The 22,337-nt window shown below is 44.2% G+C and overlaps 1 protein-coding gene across 1 annotated transcript in view; it reads right to left on the reverse strand.

The window, feature by feature from the left end:
* Positions 1-8,222: 8,222 nt before the first annotated feature.
* CDC45 (cell division cycle 45) overlaps positions 8,223-22,337 on the reverse strand; it is a 94,501-nt gene continuing 80,386 nt past the window's right edge. The window contains exon 19 of the mRNA XM_069756502.1: positions 8,223-8,436. The gene's annotated coding sequence lies outside the window, so the exon portion shown is untranslated. The remainder of the gene's footprint in view (positions 8,437-22,337) is intronic.

The raw sequence follows: 22,337 nt of genomic DNA on the forward strand, positions 1-22,337 counted from the left end.
AAAAAAATGGGGATATGAGATGGTTTACTGTATGTAAACCTTGTCTCATATCAATGTCGGGCTTAGGAAGGAGATCGCAAAAGCCGGCAATTGAATTACCGGCTTTAAAGCTATCTCGCGCTGGATGAAAAAAAAAAAAATATATATAATATATATATATATATATATATATATATATATATATACATACACATATACATACACATATATATATACATATATACACACAGTACAGACCCAAAGTTTTGACACCTCATTTAAAGATTTTTCTGTATTTTCATGACTATGAAAATTGTAAATTCACACTGAAGGCATCAAAACTATGAATTAACACATGTGGAATTATATACTTAACAAAAAAGTATGAAACAACTGAAAATATGTCTTATATTCTGGGTTCTTCAAAGTAGCCACCTTTTGCTTTGAGACTGCATTGCACACTTTTGGCATTCTCTTGATGAGCTTCAAGAGGTAGTCACCGGGAATGGTTTTCACTTAACAGGTATGCCCTTGTCAGGTTTAATAAGTGGGATTTCTTGCCTTATAAATGGGGTTGGGACCATCAGTTGTGTTGTGCAGAAGTCTGGTGGATACACAACTGAATAGACTGTTAGAATTTATATTATGGCAAGAAAAAAGCAGCTAAATAAAGAAAAACGAGTGGCCATCATTACTTTAAGAAATGAAGGTCAATCAGTCCGAAAAATTGGGAAAACTTTGAAAGTATCCAAAAGTGCAGTTGCAAAAACAATCAAGCGCTACAAAGAAACTGGCTCACATGAGGCCTGCCCCAGGAAAGGAAGACCAAGAGTCACCTCTGCTTCTGAGGATAAGTTTATCCGAGTCACCAGCCTCAGAAATCGCAGGTTAACAGCAGCTCAGATTAGAGACCAGGTCAATGCCACACAGAGTTCTAGCAGCAGACACATCTCTACAACAACTGTTAAGGAGGAGACTTTGTGCAGCAGGCCTTCATGGTAAAATAGCTGCTAGGAAACCACTGCTAAGGACAGGCAACAAGCAGAAGAGACTTGTTTGGACTAAAGAACACAAGGAATGGACATTAGACCAGTGGAAATCTGTGCTTTGGTCTGAGGAGTCGAAATTTGAGATCTTTGGTTCCAAGCACCGTGTCTTTGTGTGACGCAGAAAAGGTGAATGGATGGACTCAACATGCCTGGTTCCCACCGTGAAGCATGGAAGAGGAGGTGTGATGGTGTGGGGGTGCTTTTCTAGTGACACTGTTGAGGATTTATTCAAAATTGAAGGCATACTGAACCAGCATGGCGACCACAGCATCTTGCAGCAGCAAGCTATTCCATCCAGTTTGCGTTTAGTTAGACCATCATTTATTTTTCAACAGGACAATGACCCCAGGTACACCTCCAGGCTGTGTAAGGGCTACTTGACCAAGAAGGAGAGTGATGGGGTGCTACGCCAGATGACCTGGCCTCCACAGTCACCAGACCTGAACCCAATCGAGATGGTTTGGGGTGAGCTGGACCGCAGAGTGAAGGCAAAAGGGCCAACAAGTGCTAAGCATTTCAGGGAACTCCTTCAAGATTGTTGGAAGACCATCACCGGTGACTACCTCTTGAAGCTCATCAAGAGAATGCCAAGGGTGTGCAAAGCAGTCTTCAAAGCAAAAGGTGGCTACTTTGAAGAACCTAGAATATAAGACATATTTTCAGCTGTTTCACACTTTTTTGTTAAGTACAGTGGGGCAAAAAAGTATTTAGTCAGTCAGCAATAGTGCAAGCTCCACCACTTAAAAAGATGAGAGGCATCTGTAATTTACATCATAGGTAGACCTCAACTATGGGAGACAAACTGAGAAAAAAAAATCCAGAAAATCACATTGTCTGTTTTTTTAACATTTTATTTGCATATTATGGTGGAAAATAAGTATTTGGTCAGAAACAAAATTTCATCTCAATACTTTGTAATATATCCTTTGTTGGCAATGACAGAGGTCAAACGTTTTCTGTAAGTCTTCACAAGGTTGCCACACACTGTTGTTGGTATGTTGGCCCATTCCTCCATGCAGATCTCCTCTAGAGCAGTGATGTTTTTGGCTTTTCGCTTGGCAACACGGACTTTCAACTCCCTCCAAAGGTTTTCTATAGGGTTGAGATCTGGAGACTGGCTAGGCCACTCCAGGACCTTGAAATGCTTCTTACGAAGCCACTCCTTCATTGACCTGGCGGTGTGCTTTGGATCATTGTCATGTTGAAAGACCCAGCCACGTTTCATCTTCAATGCCCTTGCTGATGGAAGGAGGTTTGCACTCAAAATCTCACGATACATGGCCCCATTCATTCTTTCATGTACCCGGATCAGTCGTCCTGGCCCCTTTGCAGAGAAACAGCCCCAAAGCATGATGTTTCCACCACCATGCTTTACAGTAGGTATGGTGTTTGATGGATGCAACTCAGTATTCTTTTTCCTCCAAACACGACAAGTTGTGTTTCTACCAAACAGTTCCAGTTTGGTTTCATCAGACCATAGGACATTCTCCCAAAACTCCTCTGGATCATCCAAATGCTCTCTGGCAAACTTCAGACGGGCCCGGACATGTACTGGCTTAAGCAGTGGGACACGTCTGGCACTGCAGGATCTGAGTCCATGGTGGCGTAGTGTGTTACTTATGGTAGGCCTTGTTACATTGGTCCCAGCTCTCTGCAGTTCATTCACTAGGTCCCCCCCGCGTGGTTCTGGGATTTTTGCTCACCGTTCTTGTGATCATTCTGACCCCACGGGGTGGGATTTTGCGTGGAGCCCCAGATCGAGGGAGATTATCAGTGGTCTTGTATGTCTTCCATTTTCTAATTATTGCTCCCACTGTTGATTTCTTCACTCCAAGCTGGTTGGCTATTGCAGATTCAGTCTTCCCAGCCTGGTGCAGGGCTACAATTTTGTTTCTGGTGTCCTTTGACAGCTCTTTGGTCTTCACCATAGTGGAGTTTGGAGTCAGACTGTTTGAGGGTGTGCACAGGTGTCTTTTTATACTGATAACAAGTTTAAACAGGTGCCATTACTACAGGTAATGAGTGGAGGAAAGAGGAGACTCTTAAAGAAGAAGTTACAGGTCTGTGAGAGCCAGAAATCTTGATTGTTTGTTTCTGACCAAATACTTATTTTCCACCATAATATGCAAATAAAATGTTAAAAAAAACAGACAATGTGATTTTCTGGATTTTTTTTTCTCAGTTTGTCTCCCATAGTTGAGGTCTACCTATGATGTAAATTACAGACGCCTCTCATCTTTTTAAGTGGTGGAACTTGCACTATTGCTGACTGACTAAATACTTTTTTGCCCCACTGTATATAATTTCACATGTGTTAATTCATAGTTTTGATGCCTTCAGTGTGAATTTACAATTTTCATAGTCATGAAAATACAGAAAAATCAAATGAGGTGTGTCCAAACTTTTGGTCTGTAATATATATATATATATATATATATATATTATATATATATGTTGTTACGAATTTTTGAGCACATGGATCCATTGTATGTCCGTATGTCAGTTTTGCAAGCCTGCGAGAAAATCTCGCAGTACGGATGCCATACAGATTACATACGGAGGATGCCATGCGCAAAATACGCCGACACACCCTGCCTACGGAGGAGATACGGACCACTGTTTTGGGGACTTTTCTGCATATTACGGCCGTAAATTACAGACCGTATTTTTATACGCTGAGTGTGAGGCCGGCCTTATAAGAAAAGAGGGAAAATTTAAATGTTCAATAAATTATGGTCTCCGTGGATTGCCATGGGATAGGGGTATTATAGAAATTGAGTGAATTAATGTCCCAAATTGATGAAAATGTGACATGTGGTCTACAATCTTAACTGAGGGATTAGTCACTCTATAGTTTTAATGATGGAATTGTTAAACAAGGTGAGCTGACTTGTTGGGAGGGGGCGGGGGACGTTGAGATTGAGGGGGGTTGTTTGAGGAGAAAAACTTTGTATTGAAAACAAGAATGTAACATGTCAATTATAATGTTATTCTTAATAAAAATGTATTTGAATTTAAAAAAAAATAAAAAAATCGGGTTGAGGATCCAGACACTGACCAAAATACCCTCCGAGGCAAGGAAAAAGGAAGAAAGCGTTCCCCCTACCTGGGAGGGAGTCACTGACCCGGTTTTCTGGCTTCTTGGGAAAAGGATGCAAACATGAGGCCTCTACCTTTTCTTCTATGATCTTCCCACTTGTCCTGCTCCTTGAAAGGCCTCCTCCGGACAAACTTCCTTATTCAGAAGGATCATTTGTAGTTCAGCGTTCTCCAGGATCTCATCCATTGCAGGGTCAAAGAGATACTCCACCTTACAAGGTATCAAACACAGCCTCGACCTGGCCTGGCTATCCCCCAGCCAGTATTTCAGCCATAAAGCCCTAAGGGGTGCATTGGAAAGGGCGGCTGACCTTGCCGCCAACATTAGAGTCATCCGATAGGAAGGCAGCTGCACCCTGCATAAGCGGAATGGTGGCTAAGATGTCATCCCTTGCCACCCTGTCTTAACTGGGATTCCAGCCTGTCCAGCCAGATCATCAAGGACCTGGCCGTGCACGTTGCTGTTACAGACTGCTTTAGAGCACCAGCAGATTTCTCCCAAATCCCTTTAAAAAAGGTGTTCGCTTTCCTATCCAGGCCATCTCTCAGAGCCCCCATATCATCCAAGGGCAGACAAGATCTGTTGGAAGCCTTAATATCGCAATATCCAGCTGAGGCTTTGTCCCATAAAGACGAAGACTGCTTGTCAAAGGGGTATTTTCTCTTGAAAGAAAGGGGTAGGAAGCCCTTGCTTTCCAGATTTCAGGAAATAAAAAGAAGTTCTGACTACTTCAATTACACATACAGAGCTCTCAGCTGCAGTTTCCTGTGCATGCATGTGTAATCTTAAACCCCTCATTTCCCCCTCCTTCAAGAATTTTTATGGCTTTGAGCTGCGAAAGCAGGTCTCCTTAAACTCCTCTTTCTCCTCTCCCACGGAATACCAGCCAAAACTGGTACAGAAAGCATGGGATTCTATTGTTCTCTTAAAGTTATATATATTGGCACCGATCAGGGCAAGAGATATAAGGGTTATATATTCTGGATGTCCATCGAGAGATCTATAGCTCACGGAAATAGTTAGGAGCTAAACCCAACGAGTGTAAGGAGCGGGTTTCTCCGTAAGCGGGTCATGTAACTACGCCGTGTTTACACTTAAAAGAATCCCCCCCGACGGGGTACACATCCTGATTATTGTGTCTTTCGTATATGAGGTTCATACAGCGAGCTATGTATAAAAATGGTTGCCATAACTCTTAAGAAAAGGGGAGGATTCAACCTCTAAGTGATGTCACTACAGGGGGGAGTGCCTTGGTTTTAGGCTGAGAAATAAGTGAGTGAAGCAGTAGTCTTCACGTGTCTTTTGTCTGGGGCTAGCTGAGAGACAGGGGTGATGCATCCGGATATATGCTCGCCCATCCCCCACAGCACATGGCAGGCCATGAGATGAAATGACATAACGCAATGTAAGTGTTCTCTTCAACTTTAATCCCATTTTATTTGTAATTGTACTGTACATACGATACTGGTCTTCGTTATAATATTTTTTATACTTCTGTAAACACTGCCTACTTTTTTTGGAGTAAAATATAAAATTACTAGCTTTGTCTCTCCTTGCTCTATAACGAATTGTCACGTCCTCTGAGGTGAATTACGCTACTAATCTGGGTTGGCTCCGGACCCGTCAATAATTAGAAGCCAGAGCCGGTGGCAGCGGGATTTGTCCTGTGCGTTTGGGAGGCTTTGTAGTGACGGCGGCGTTTATAATTATTGTTCCTGAGTGGGAGTAGTTACATCGCCCTCACTGCAGTGTGCCTATTAGCTAGTACAAAGTACTAGCCTTTCTGGCGACTAATTATCCTAGGTGCAGTACCTGACCTGAGGGTAAGAGGGGCGCCAGAGAGCTGCAAGTTCCAAACGGAACTATGAAGCGGGCTATAGATAAATCCCCTTCAGGAAGGAACCAGGGGCAACCAAACAACCCCGGTTCACGGCAAATTGGTGTGAGTGGTGGGGATGATAAAGGTATCCTCCCCATGAACCGTGACACCGGCTTTTTCCATTCTTTTTGTATTAGGGCCCTGATCTTTTCGTTCAATGGGAAAGACCTTCATTTTCTCTGGTCCATGCCTCAGAACATTATATCCTGTACTGATTTCTCAAACCTAGTGTCCATAATGCCCATAGTGGATCTGATGGATTTCACTAGCCTATCCACATCCTCAGGAAGAAAACAATGGTGCCCTGGACCCACTATCTGATGATGAGGAAGTCGTTCCTGTAGTCAGATTTAGAGGAAACGTCAGAAGTCAGGGAGGCCTCCCTAACTCTTCCTCTCTTATCTACCTCTTTTTTGGAGAGGGATCTAAGGGACTCTCTAATTTCTGCCCATAGGATGGCCCTTAAGTCGGTGGTGAAGCTAGGGGTCTCTTCCGTAACTGTTTGCTCTATAAAAGATTGGCAGAGCCTCTTGTGGACAGGAGTCAGGTAACAAGGTCTTACACAAAGCATATTTTGTGCTTGTTTTTAGCCACATACTTCTTTCCCTGGCAATAAATGACAAGAAAGAAGGGGAACAACAATACCTGTGCTGACTAGAACCCCAAGCATTTCCGGACCGAGTGGCTATTATCTTGACTCACCTCCTGATGTTTCTTCATTAGTCATGCCTCCTCCAGTAGTGAGTGTATAACCACATCATTCCCACACCTTCCGGTGCAGTCGCACCTTGTGAGAGTCACCGGAGCCATCATCAGGCACACCTCCCCTGTCTCCACCCACCTCTGGCTCCAGGCGCACGACACGTCTAGCTTCAGTGACGCAATGCAGGGAGCTCAGAAAGGGGAAGACACGGCTACGCTTGGTGGAGCCACACCAGAGACACCCATCGTCAGTCAGGGAACGCCGCTAATGAGTGCAGTCCCATTGAAGCCACACTGGAGCTTCCTGGCATCCTGCACAGGTAAGCCTACACAGGTTCCCACATCAAGGACAGGAAACCATCTTATGCGAGGGAGAGGTACTGTCCATTTTAGCATGTAGGTTTCCTGTCCTTGGTGGGCGATTCCCCTCTCATGATGCAGTCATGGGTGGTCGCATAAACTTACCATTACTGGACTCTGGAGCGGTGGAAACATGTTCTCTGAAGTAATGAATCCCATTTTACTGGAAGTGTCAATCAGATCTAGTAGTTTGGCAGACGTGTAGAGAATGCCAACTACGAGAATGCATAGTGTCTTATGGAAAAAACAAATACGGGGCCACTTTTCACTCCAAAATGCTGTAGAAAGTCTTACAAGAATCATCTATATGGACACATTACCATCACTTTGAGCTCAATGGACATCACCTTCGTAAGCCATAAACAATGGCTCCGCTTATAGTACTATAGCTGTATATGTGGATTCGCCGATTAGGACTTTGGAATGGGGATGTCCAATGAGCTCATAGTTGTGATGGTAAGGTGTCCACCTGTTTCACACCCAGCACATAAACATTGGCCATGACCTAGTGTTAGGCTACTTTCACACTAGCGTCGGATTCGGCCCATCGCAGTGCGTCGGGCCGAGATTCCGACGCTAGCGTTGGATGCGCTGCACAATGGGTGCAGCGGATGCATTTCTCCGGCGCATCCGCTGCCCCATTGTGAGGTGCGGGGAGGTGGAGGCGGAGTTCCGGCCGTGCATGCGCGGTCGGAAAAAGCAGTCAGTCGGCAGCAAAAAACGTTACATTTAACGTTTTTTGCTCCCTGCGGTCCGCCACAACATGGCGCAACCGTCGCACGACGGTTGCGACGTGTATCAATACGTCGCAATGCGTCTGTAATGTTACTCTATGGGGCAAAAACGCATCCTACAAACAACTTTGCAGGATGCGTTTTTTCCCTAAACTACGCATTGCGACGTATTCAAAGAAACACCAGTGTGAAAATAGCCTTAAAGGTATACTTGCTCAAGATTCTCTTGAATGAAAACTAATGTTTATGAAAAAAGTAAGCCATCTCCTCATTACATAAACTTTAATACCAAAAGCGTAGGCAAGTGCTTGAAAGGAAATGGATGTAGACTTAAAAGTCAAAATGAATTAAATGACTAATGTTTGGTTATAGATGAATTATAATGAACACTACTGAATAAACCACTAGAACAAAACCAGCAGTCTTTATGTCTTTAATATGTTTTATTTACAATACCAGGGGACTAATCAGAAGAGAATATGATAAAATTATTTTCTGCTGAAAAGCCTCAGCTATAATTTAAAGTTTGCACATTAAAAACATTACATGTAAAAAAAAAGATGGATAAAAGAAAAGCTCATATACATGGAGAAGAGTGTGACAGAACACAAGGGTCCACTTGAAAAACATTTCCTAGAAAGAGAAATTACAGGTTACCATCTGTTTGCTGCCATATATAAATAAAAAAAAAAAAAAAAAATTATATACACATGCGATTGTAATAATTATATCTTACCCAACTATTTAATGTTTCATATTTGTAGCTAAGTTATAGAGCGGACTGACCTTTACAGATAGAGATATAGATATATATATATATATATATATATATATATATATATATATACCGTATATACTCGAGTATAAGCCGAGATTTTCAGCCCAAATTTTTGGGCTGAAAGTGCCCCCCTCGGCTTATACTCGAGTCACGGTAGCGGTGGGGTCGGCGGGTGAGGGGGTGAGGGCGCTGAGGTATACTTACCTAGTCCCAGCGATCCTCGCGCTGTCCCTGCCGTCCCACGGGCTTCGGCGCTGCAGCTTCTTCCTCTCTTCAGCGGTCACGTGGGACCGCTCATTACAGAAATGAATAAGCGGCTCCACCTCCCATAGGGGCGGAGCCGCTTATTCATTTCTCTAATCAGCGGTGCCGGTGACCGCTGATAGAGAAAGAAGCTGCGGCACCGAAGACAGGAGGGGACAGCGCGAGGATCGCCAGGACTAGGTGAGTATAGCATATTCACCTGTCCTCGTTCCAGCCGCCGGGCGCCGATCCATCTTCCCGGCCGGCGCCTCCATCTTCCCGGCGTCTGCGCTCTCTGACTGATCAGGCAGAGGGCGCGATGACGCATATAGTGTGCGCGGCGCCCTCTGCCTGATCAGTCAGAGCAGAGACGCCGGGAAGATGGAGGCGCCGGAACGAGACGCCGGGAGCTGCAATCAAGGGAGGTGAGTATGTGTTTTTTTTTCTTTATTGCGGCAGCGGCGGCACAAATTTATGTGGAACATCTATGGGGCACAGTGAACGGTGCAGAGCACCGTATATGGCACAGCACAGCTATGGGGTACAGTGAACGGTGCAGAGCACCGTATATGGCACAGCACAGCTATGGGGCACAATGAACGGTGCAGAGCACCGTATATGGCACAGCACAGCTATGGGGCACAGTGAACGGTGCAGAGCACCGTATATGGCACAGCTAGGGGGGGCACAGTGAACGGTGCAGAGCACCGTATATGGCACAGCTAGGGGGGGCACAGTGAACGGTGCAGAGCACCGTATATGGCACAGCACAGCTATGGGGCACAGTGAACGGTGCAGAGCACCGTATATGGCACAGCACAGCTATGTATGGGGCACAGTGAACGGTGCAGAGCACCGTATATGGCACAGCACAGCTATGGGGCACAGTGAACGGTGCAGAGCACCGTATATGGCACAGCACAGCTATGGGGCACAGTGAACGGTGCAGAGCACCGTATATGGCACAGCACAGCTATGGGGCACAGTGAACGGTGCAGAGCACCGTATATGGCACAGCACAGCTATGGGGCACAGTGAACGGTGCAGAGCACCGTATATGGCACAGCACAGCTATAGGGCACAGTGAACGGTGCAGAGCACCGTATATGGCACAGCACAGCTATGTATGGGGCACAGTGAACGGTGCAGAGCACCATATATGGCACAGCACAGCTATGTATGGGGCACAGTGAACGGTGCAGAGCACCGTATATGGCACAGCACAGCTATGGGGCACAGTGAACGGTGCAGAGCACCGTATATGGCACAGCTATGGGGCACAGTGAACGGTGCAGAGCACCGTATATGGCACATCTATGGGGCACAATGAACGGTGCAGAGCACCGTATATGGCACAGCTAGGGGGCATAATGAACGGTGCAGAGCACTATATGGTTCACACCTATGGGGAAATATGAACGGTGCAGAGCACTATATGGCACAGCTATGGGGAAATAATGATCTATTTTTATTTTTGAAATTCACCGGTAAATGCTGCATTTCCACCCTAGGCTTATACTCGAGTCAATAAGTTTTCCCAGTTTTTTGTGGCAAAATTAGGGGGGTCGGCTTATACTCGGGTCGGCTTATACTCGAGTATATACGGTATATATATATATATATATATATATATATATATATATATATATATATAGATATATATATACACATAGATATATATATATATATATAGCCAATACAAAAGGAAAAGCCAGACAGCACCACTGCCAGGAAGAACAAAGTGGGAACCGCTCACCTGTGTGAAGCCAGGATATCTGATCTTGGGTGCGTAGCTCCGCTGGAGAAAAATCCATATGAAATAATATATATATTATATATTATATATATATATATATATATATATATATATATATATATATATATATATATATATATATACATATATATATATATACATATATATATATACATACATATATATATACATACATATATATATATATATACATATATATATATATATATATATATATATATATATACATACATACATACATACATACATACATACATACATACATACATACATACATATATATATATATATATATATATATATATATATATATACACACACAGTACAGACCAAAAGTTTGGACTCACACTCTCATTTAAAGATTTTTCTGTATTTTCATGACTATGAAAATTGTACATTCACACCAAAGGCATCAAAACCATGAATTAACACATGTGGAATTATATACTTAACAAAAAAGTGTGAAACAACTGAAAATATGTCTTATATTCTAGGTTCTTCAAAGTAGCCACCTTTTGCTTTGGTGACTGCTTTGCACACTCTTGGCATTCTCTTGATGATCTTAGTAACATAGTAACATAGTTAGTAAGGCCGAAAAAAGACATTTGTCCATCCAGTTCAGCCTATATTCCATCATAATAAATCCCCAGATCTACGTCCTTCTACAGAACCTAATAATTGTATGATACAATATTGTTCTGCTCCAGGAAGACATCCAGGCCTCTCTTGAACCCCTCGACTGAGTTCGCCATCACCACCTCCTCAGGCAAGCAATTCCAGATTCTCACTGCCCTAACAGTAAAGAATCCTCTTCTATGTTGGTGGAAAAACCTTCTCTCCTCCAGACGCAAAGAATGCCCCCTTGTGCCCGTCACCTTCCTTGGTATAAACAGATCCTCAGCGAGATATTTGTATTGTCCCCTTATATACTTATACATGGTTATTAGATCGCCCCTCAGTCGTCTTTTTTCTAGACTAAATAATCCTAATTTCGCTAATCTATCTGGGTATTGTAGTTCTCCCATCCCCTTTATTAATTTTGTTGCCCTCCTTTGTACTCTCTCTAGTTCCATTATATCCTTCCTGAGCACCGGTGCCCAAAACTGGACACAGTACTCCATGTGCGGTCTAACTAGGGATTTGTACAGAGGCAGTATAATGCTCTCATCATGTGTATCCAGACCTCTTTTAATGCACCCCATGATCCTGTTTGCCTTGGCAGCTGCTGCCTGACACTGGCTGCTCCAGGTAAGTTTATCATTAACTAGGATCCCCAAGTCCTTCTCCCTGTCAGATTTACCCAGTGGTTTCCCGTTCAGTGTGTAATGGTGATATTGATTCCCTCTTCCCATGTGTATAACCTTACATTTATCATTGTTAAACCTCATCTGCCACCTTTCAGCCCAAGTTTCCAACTTATCCAGATCCATCTGTAGCAGAATACTATCTTCTCTTGTATTAACTGCTTTACATAGTTTTGTATCATCTGCAAATATCGATATTTTACTGTGTAAACCTTTTACCAGATCATTAATGAATATGTTGAAGAGAACAGGTCCCAATACTGACCCCTGCGGTACCCCACTGGTCACAGCGACCCAGTTAGAGACTATACCATTTATAACCACCCTCTGCTTTCTATCACTAAGCCAGTTACTAACCCATTTACACACATGTTCCCCCAGACCAAGCATTCTCATTTTGTGTACCAACCTCTTGTGCGGCACGGTATCAAACGCTTTGGAAAAATCGAGATATACCACGTCCAATGACTCACCGTGGTCCAGCCTATAGCTTACCTCTTCATAAAAACTGATTAGATTGGTTTGACAGGAGCGATTTCTCATAAACCCATGCTGATATGGAGTTAAACAGTTATTCTCATTGAGATAATCCAGAATAACATCCCTCAGAAACCCTTCAAATATTTTACCAACAATAGAGGTTAGACTTACTGGCCTATAATTTCCAGGTTCACTTTTAGAGCCCTTTTTGAATATTGGCACCACATTTGCTATGCGCCAGTCCTGCGGAACAGACCCTGTCGCTATAGAGTCACTAAAAATAAGAAATAATGGTTTATCTATTACATTACTTAGTTCTCTTAGTACTCGTGGGTGTATGCCATCCGGACCCGGAGATTTATCTATTTTAATCTTATTTAGCCGGTTTCGCACCTCTTCTTGGGTTAGATTGGTGACCCTTAATATAGGGTTTTCATTGTTTCTTGGGATTTCACCTAGCATTTCATTTTCCACCGTGAATACCGTGGAGAAGAAGGTGTTTAATATGTTAGCTTTTTCCTCGTCATCTACAACCATTCTTTCCTCACTATTTTTTAAGGGGCCTACATTTTCAGTTTTTATTCTTTTACTATTGATATAGTTGAAGAACAGTTTGGGATTAGTTTTACTCTCCTTAGCAATGTGCTTCTCTGTTTCCTTTTTGGCAGCTTTAATTAGTTTTTTAGATAAAGTATTTTTCTCCCTATAGTTTTTTAGAGCTTCAATGGTGCCATCCTGCTTTAGTAGTGCAAATGCTTTCTTTTTACTGTTAATTGCCTGTCTTACTTCTTTGTTTAGCCATATTGGGTTTTTCCTATTTCTAGTCCTTTTATTCCCACAAGGTATAAACCGCTTACACTGCCTATTTAGGATGTTCTTAAACATTTCCCATTTATTATCTGTATTCTTATTTCTGAGGATATTGTCCCAGTCTACCAGATTAAGGGCATCTCTAAGCTGTTCAAACTTTGCCTTCCTAAAGTTCAATGTTTTTGTGACTCCCTGACAAGTCCCCCTAGTGAAAGACAGGTGAAACTGCACAATATTGTGGTCGCTATTTCCTAAATGCCCGACCACCTGCAGATTTGTTATTCTGTCAGGTCTATTAGATAGTATTAGGTCTAAAAGTGCTGCTCCTCTGGTTGGATTCTGCACCAATTGTGAAAGATAATTTTTCTTGGTTATTAGCAGAAACCTGTTGCCTTTATGGGTTTCACAGGTTTCTGTTTCCCAGTTAATATCCGGGTAGTTAAAGTCCCCCATAACCAGGACCTCATTATGGGTTGCAGCTTCATCTATCTGCTTTAGAAGTAGACTTTCCATGCTTTCTGTTATATTTGGGGGTTTGTAACAGACCCCAATGAGAATTTTGTTACCATTTTTCCCTCCATGAATTTCAACCCATATGGACTCGACATCCTCATTCCCTTCGCTAATATCCTCCCTTAAAGTGGACTTTAGACAAGACTTTACATAGAGACAAACCCCTCCTCCTCTCCGATTTTTACGATCCTTTCTAAACAGACTGTAACCCTGTAAGTTGACTGCCCAGTCATAGCTTTCATCTAACCATGTCTCGGTTATTCCCACTATGTCAAAGTTACCTGTAGATATTTCTGCTTCTAGTTCTTCCATCTTGTTTGTCAGGCTTCTGGCGTTTGCGAGCATGCAGTTTAGAGGATTTTGTTTTGTTCCAATCTCCTCACTGTGGATTGTTTTAGAAATGTTCTTACCTCCCTTCAGAGTATGTTTTCCTGGGTCGTCTTTGTTCGAGTCTAATGTTTTTCTTCCCGTCCCCTCTTCTTCTAGTTTAACGCCCTCCTGATGAGTGTAGCGAGTCTTCTGGTGAATGTGTGTTTCCCAGGTTTGTTGAGGTGTAGTCCGTCTCTGGCGAGGAGTCCATCATACCAGTAATTCACACCGTGGTCCAGGAATCCGAATCCTTGTTGTCTGCACCATCTGTTATGGCTGGCAATCAGGCAACACAGCATGCAGTAATCAGCGCACATACAGAGATCTGGCAATAACCAAAAACAATAGGACGAGCTCTGAGACGTGGAATCTCTGTAGACTGCAGTACCTGATCTATCCTCACACAACTATAAGCAGCAGTGGATTGCGCCTATCACTACCTATGCAACTCGGCACTGCCTGAGGAGCTGACTAGCCTGAAGATAGAAATACAAGCCTGACTTACCTCAGAGAAATACCCCAAAGGAATAGGCAGCCCCCCACATATAATGACTGTTAGCAAGATGAAAAGACAAACGTAGGAATGAAATAGATTCAGCAAAGTGAGGCCCGATATTCTAGACAGAGCGAGGATAGCAAAGAGAACTATGCAGTCCACAAAAAACCCTAAAACGAAAACCACGCAAAGGGGCAAAAAGACCCACCGTGCCGAACTAACAGCACGGCGGTGCACCCCTTTGCTTCTCAGAGCTTCCAGCAAAAGTTAATAGCAAGCTGGACAGAAAAAACAGAAAACAAACTAGAAGCACTTATCTAGCAGAGCAGCAGGCCCAAGGAAAGATGCAGTAGCTCAGATCCAACACTGGAACATTGACAAGGAGCAAGGAAGACAGACTCAGGTGGAGCTAAATAGCAAGGCAGCCAACGAGCTCACCAAAACACCTGAGGGAGGAAGCCCAGAGACTGCAATACCACTTGTGACCACAGAAGTGAACTCAGCCACAGAATTCACAACAGTACCCCCCCCTTGAGGAGGGGGTCACCGAACCCTCACCAGAACCCCCAGGCCGACCAGGATGAGCCACATGAAAGGCACGAACAAGATCTGGGGCATGGACATCAGAGGCAAAAACCCAGGAATTATCTTCCTGAGCATAACCCTTCCATTTGACCAGATACTGGAGTTTCCGTCTAGAGACACGAGAATCCAAAATCTTCTCCACAATATACTCCAATTCCCCCTCCACCAAAACAGGGGCAGGAGGCTCCACAGATGGAACCATAGGTGCCACGTATCTCCTCAACAACGACCTATGGAATACATTATGTATGGAAAAGGAGTCTGGGAGGGTCAGACGAAAAGACACCGGATTGAGAATCTCAGAAATCCTATACGGACCAATAAAACGAGGTTTAAATTTAGGAGAGGAAACCTTCATAGGAATATGACGAGAAGATAACCAAACCAGATCCCCAACACGAAGTCGGGGTCCCACACGGCGTCTGCGATTAGCGAAAAGCTGAGCCTTCTCCTGGGACAAGGTCAAATTGTCCACTACCTGAGTCCAGATCTGCTGCAACCTGTCCACCACAGAATCCACACCAGGACAGTCCGAAGACTCAACCTGTCCTGAAGAGAAACGAGGATGGAACCCAGAATTGCAGAAAAATGGAGAGACCAAGGTAGCCGAGCTGGCCCGATTATTAAGGGCGAACTCAGCCAACGGCAAAAATGACACCCAATCATCCTGGTCAGCGGAAACAAAACATCTCAGATATGTTTCCAAGGTCTGATTGGTTCGTTCGGTCTGGCCATTAGTCTGAGGATGGAAGGCCGAGGAGAAAGATAGGTCAATGCCCATCCTACCACAAAAGGCTCGCCAGAACCTCGAGACAAACTGGGAACCTCTGTCAGAAACAATATTCTCAGGAATGCCATGTAAACGAACCACATGCTGGAAGAACAAAGGCACCAAATCAGAGGAGGAAGGCAATTTAACCAAGGGCACAAGATGGACCATTTTAGAAAAGCGATCACAGACCACCCAAATGACCGACATTTTTTGAGAAACGGGAAGGTCAGAAATGAAATCCATCGAAATATGTGTCCAAGGCCTCTTCGGGACCGGCAAGGGCAAAAGCAACCCACTGGCACGTGAACAGCAGGGCTTAGCCCTAGCACAAATTCCACAGGACTGCACAAAAGCACGCACATCCCGTGACAGAGATGGCCACCAGAAGGATCTAGCAACCAACTCCCTGGTACCAAAGATTCCTGGATGACCGGCCAGCACCGAACAATGAAGTTCAGAGATAACTTTACTAGTCCACCTATCAGGGACGAACAGTTTCTCGGCCGGATAACGATCAGGTTTATTAGCCTGAAATTTCTGCAACACTCTCCGCAAATCAGGGGAGATGGCAGACACAATGACTCCTTCCTTGAGGATACTCGCCGGCTCAGATAACCCCGGAGAGTCGGGCACAAAACTCCTAGACAGAGCATCCGCCTTCACATTTTTAGAGCCCGGAAGGTATGAAATCACAAAATCAAAACGAGCAAAAAATAACGACCAACGGGCCTGTCTAGGATTCAAGCGCTTGGCAGACTCAAGATAAGTAAGGTTCTTATGATCAGTCAAAACCACCACGCGATGCTTAGCACCCTCAAGCCAATGACGCCACTCCTCGAATGCCCACTTCATGGCCAGCAACTCTCGGTTGCCCACATCATAATTACGCTCAGCAGCAGAAAATTTCCTGGAAAAGAAAGCACATGGTTTGAACACTGAGCAACCAGAACCTCTCTGTGACAAAACCGCCCCTGCACCAATCTCAGAAGCATCAACCTCGACCTGGAACGGAAGAGAAACATCAGGTTGACACAACACAGGGGCACAGCAAAAACGACGCTTCAACTCCTGAAAAGCTTCCACGGCAGCAGAAGACCAATTAACCAAATCAGCACCCTTCTTGGTCAAATCGGTCAATGGTCTGGCAATGCTAGAAAAATTACAGATGAAGCGACGATAAAAATTAGCAAAGCCCAGGAATTTCTGCAGACTTTTTAGAGATGTCGGCTGAGTCCAATCCTGGATGGCCTGAACCTTAACCGGATCCATTTCGATAGTAGAAGGGGAAAAAATGAACCCCAAAAATGAAACTTTCTGCACACCGAAGAGACACTTTGATCCCTTCACGAACAAGGAATTAGCACGCAGTACCTGGAAAACTATTCTGACTTGCTTCACATGAGACTCCCAATCATCTGAGAAGATCAAAATGTCATCCAAGTAAACAATCAAGAATTTATCCAGATACACACGGAAAATGTCATGCATAAAAGACTGAAAAACAGATGGAGCATTGGCAAGTCCGAACGGCATCACCAGATACTCAAAATGACCCTCGGGCGTATTAAATGCCGTTTTCCATTCATCTCCCTGCCTGATTCTCACCAGATTATACGCACCACGAAGATCAATCTTAGTAAACCAACTAGCCCCCTTAATCCGAGCAAACAAGTCAGAAATCAATGGCAAGGGATACTGAAACTTAACAGTGATCTTATTAAGAAGGCGGTAATCAATACACGGTCTTAGCGAACCATCCTTCTTGGCTACAAAAAAGAACCCTGCTCCCAATGGTGACGACGATGGGCGAATATGTCCCTTCTCCAGGGACTCCTTCACATAACTGCGCATAGCGGTGTGTTCAGGTACGGACAAATTAAATAAACGACCCTTAGGGAATTTACTACCATGAATCAAATCGATAGCACAATCACAATTCCTATGCGGAGGTAGGGCATCAGACTTGGACTCTTCAAATACATCCTGAAAGTCCGACAAGAACTCTGGGATGTCAGAAGGAATGGATGACGAAATAGACAAAAATGGAACATCACCATGTACTCCCTGACAACCCCAGCTGGTTACCGACATAGAGTTCCAATCCAATACTGGATTATGGGTTTGTAGCCATGGCAACCCCAACACGACCACATCATGCAAATTATGCAGTACCAGAAAGCGAATAACTTCCTGATGTGCAGGAGCCATGCACATGGTCAGCTGGGCCCAGTACTGAGGCTTATTCTTGGCCAAAGGTGTAGCATCAATTCCTCTCAACGGAATAGGACACCGCAAAGGCTCCAAGAAAAATCCACAACGTTTAGCATAATCCAAATCCATCAGATTCAGGGCAGCGCCTGAATCCACAAACGCCATGACAGAATACGATGACAAAGAGCACATTAAGGTAATGGACAAAAGGAATTTGGACTGTACAGTACCAATAACGGCAGAGCTATCGAACCGCCTAGTGCGTTTAGGACAATTAGAAATAGCATGAGTAGAATCACCACAATAGAAACACAGTCTGTTCAGACGTCTGTGTTCTACTTTAGTCATAGTCCTGTCGCACTGCATAGGCTCAGGTTTACTCTCAGACAATACCGCCAGATGGTGCACAGATTTACGCTCGCGCAAGCGACGACCGATCTGAATGGCCAAGGACATAGACTCATTCAAACCAGCAGGCATAGGAAATCCCACCATTACATCCTTAAGAGCTTCAGAGAGACCCTTTCTGAACAAAGCCGCTAGTGCAGATTCATTCCACAGAGTGAGTACTGACCACTTCCTAAATTTCTGACAATATACTTCTACATCATCCTGACCCTGGCATAAAGCCAGCAGATTTTTCTCAGCCTGATCCACTGAATTAGGCTCATCGTAAAGCAATCCCAGCGCCTGGAAAAATGCATCAACATTACTCAATGCAGAATCTCCTGGTGCAAGAGAAAACGCCCAGTCCTGTGGGTCGCCGCGCAAAAAAGAAATAATAATCAAAACCTGTTGAATAGGATTACCAGAAGAATGAGGTTTCAAGGCCAAAAATAGCTTACAATTATTTCTGAAGCTCAGGAACTTAGTTCTGTCACCAAAAAACAAATCAGGAATCGGAATTCTTGGTTCTAGCATCGATTTCTGATCAATAGTATCTTGAATCTTTTGTACATTTACAACGAGATTATCCATTGAGGAGCACAGAGCCTGAATATCCATGTCCACAGCTGTGTCCTGAAGCACTCTAATGTCTAGGGGAAAAAAAAGACTGAAGACAGAGCTAAGAAAAAAAAATGATGTCAGGATTTCTTTTTTCCCTCTATTGGGAATCATTGGTGGGGCTCCTTGTACTGTTATGGCTGGCAATCAGGCAACACAGCATGCAGTAATCAGCGCACATACAGAGATCTGGCAATAACCAAAAACAATAGGACGAGCTCTGAGACGTGGAATCTCTGTAGACTGCAGTACCTGATCTATCCTCACACAACTATAAGCAGCAGTGGATTGCGCCTATCACTACCTATGCAACTCGGCACTGCCTGAGGAGCTGACTAGCCTGAAGATAGAAATACAAGCCTGACTTACCTCAGAGAAATACCCCAAAGGAATAGGCAGCCCCCCACATATAATGACTGTTAGCAAGATGAAAAGACAAACGTAGGAATGAAATAGATTCAGCAAAGTGAGGCCCGATATTCTAGACAGAGCGAGGATAGCAAAGAGAACTATGCAGTCCACAAAAAACCCTAAAACGAAAACCACGCAAAGGGGCAAAAAGACCCACCGTGCCGAACTAACAGCACGGCGGTGCACCCCTTTGCTTCTCAGAGCTTCCAGCAAAAGTTAATAGCAAGCTGGACAGAAAAAACAGAAAACAAACTAGAAGCACTTATCTAGCAGAGCAGCAGGCCCAAGGAAAGATGCAGTAGCTCAGATCCAACACTGGAACATTGACAAGGAGCAAGGAAGACAGACTCAGGTGGAGCTAAATAGCAAGGCAGCCAACGAGCTCACCAAAACACCTGAGGGAGGAAGCCCAGAGACTGCAATACCACTTGTGACCACAGAAGTGAACTCAGCCACAGAATTCACAACAACCATCGTCTTAGCCAGTTGTTTGCATCAAGGATCCTGTTCCATCTCCTGGTGCCATGCCCGTCTACTGGAAGGATAGAAGAAAAAACTACCTGTGCATCCAGTTCCTTTACTTTCTTCCCCAACTCTTCAAAGTCCTTGCAGATTGTCGGTAGGTCCTTCCTTGCCGTGTCATTGGTGCCAACATGTATCAGAAGAAATGGGTGGACGTCCTTGGAGCTGAAGAGCTTTGGTATCCTATCGGTCACATCCTTGATCATCGCACCTGGAAGGCAGCATACTTCTCTTGCAGTTATGTCCGGTCTGCAGATGGCTGCTTCTGTGCCTCTCAGTAGTGAGTCTCCCACCACCACCACTCTTCGTTGCTTCTTGGCTGTACTTTTTGCTGTCACTTGTTGCTGTGTGCCCTTTTCTTTTTTGCTTGCTGGTATTGCTTCATTCTTAGGTGTGCCATCTTCATCCTCTACAAAGATTTGATATCGGTTCTTCAGTTGTGTGGTTGGTGATTTCTCCATGGTCTTCTTGCTTCTTTTGGTCACATGCTTCCACTCATCTGCTTTTGGAGGTTCTCTGTCACTTTTTGCACCTTCTGTGACCAGTAGAGATGCTTCTGTTCTGTCTAGAAAGTCTTCATTCTCTTTGATGAGTTTCAAAGTTGCTATTCTTTCTTCCAGACCCCGCACCTTTTCTTCTAAAAGGGCCACTAGTCTACACTTCTGACAGGTGAAATTGGATTCTTCTTCTGGTCGATCTGTGAACATGTAGCACATGCTGCAGCTCACCATGTAGGTTGTCACATCTGCCATGTTGCTCCTAGATCCTGCTGACTTGCTGTGTGTTTTCCTTCTTGTGTAATCTACTCAGCCAAGCTCTCTTGCAATAATGTCCTACAGGCAAAAATTTGCGCGCCGTAAGGCGCGCGGTTTGGTGATGCTTTCGAAGCAGCTGGTCCCGGCTGTACCCAAAGATCTTCAAGAGGTAGTCACCGGGAATGGTTTTCACTTCACAGGTGTGCCCTGTCAGGTTTAATAAGTGGAATTTCTTGCCTTATAACTGGGGTTGGGACCATCAGTTGTGTTGTGCAGAAGTCTGGTGGATACACAGCTGATAGTCCTACTGAATAGACTGTTAGAATTTGGATTATGGCAAGAAAAAAGCAGCTAAGTAAAGAAAAACGAGTGGCCGTCATTACTTTAAGAAATGAAGGTCAATCAGTCCGAAAAATTGGGAAAACTTTGAAAGTGTCCACAAGTGCAGTGGCAAAAACCATCAAGTGCTACAAAGAAACTGGCTCACTTGAGGACCGCCCCAGGAAAGGAAGACCAAGAGTCACCTCTGCTTCTGAGGATAAGTTTATCTGAGTCACCAGCCTCAGAAATTGCAGGTTAACAGCAGCTCAGATTAGAGACCAGGTCAATGCCACACAGAGTTCTAGCAGCAGACACATCTCTACAACAACTGTTAAGGAGGAGACTTTGTGCAGCAGGCCTTCATGGTAAAATAGCTGCTAGGAAACCACTGCTAAGGACAGGCAACAAGAAGAAGAGACTTGTTTAGGCTAAAGAACACAAGGAATGGACATTAGACCAGTGGAAATCTGTGCTTTGATCTGATGAGTCCAAATTTGAGATCTTTGGTTCCAAGCACCGTGTCTTTGTGTGACGCAGAAAAGGTGAATGGATGGACTCAACATGCCTGGTTCCCACCGTGAACCATGGAGGAGGAGGTGTGATGGTGTGGGGGTGCTTTGCTGGTGACACTGTTAAGGATTTATTCAAAATTGAAGGCATACTGAACCAGCATGGCCACCACAGCATCTTGCAGCGGCATGCTATTTCATCCGGTTTGCGTTTAGTTGGACCATCATTTATTTTTCAACAGGACAATGACCTCAAACACACCGCCAGGCTGTGTAAGGGCTATTTGACCAAGAAGGAGTGTGATGGGGTGCTACGCCAGATGACCTGGCCTCCACAGTCACCAGACCTGAACCCAATCGAGATGGTTTGGGGTGAGCTGGACCGCAGAGTGAAGGCAAAAGGGCCAACAAGTGCTAAGCATCTCTGGGAACTCCTTCAAGATTGTTGGAAGACCAATCCCGGTGACTACCTCTTGAAGCTCATCAAGAGAATGCCAAGAGTGTGCAAAGCAGTTATTAAAGCAAAAGGTGGCTACTTTGAAGAACCTAGAAAATAAGACATATTTTCCGTTGTTTCACACTCTTTTGTTAAGTATATAATTCCACATGTGTTAATTCATAGTTTTGATGCCTTCAGTGTGAATGTACAATTTTCATAGTCATGAAAATACAG

Source organism: Ranitomeya imitator, chromosome 1 (genome assembly GCF_032444005.1).
Source record: "Ranitomeya imitator isolate aRanImi1 chromosome 1, aRanImi1.pri, whole genome shotgun sequence".
NCBI classification, from domain to species: Eukaryota; Metazoa; Chordata; class Amphibia; order Anura; family Dendrobatidae; genus Ranitomeya; species Ranitomeya imitator.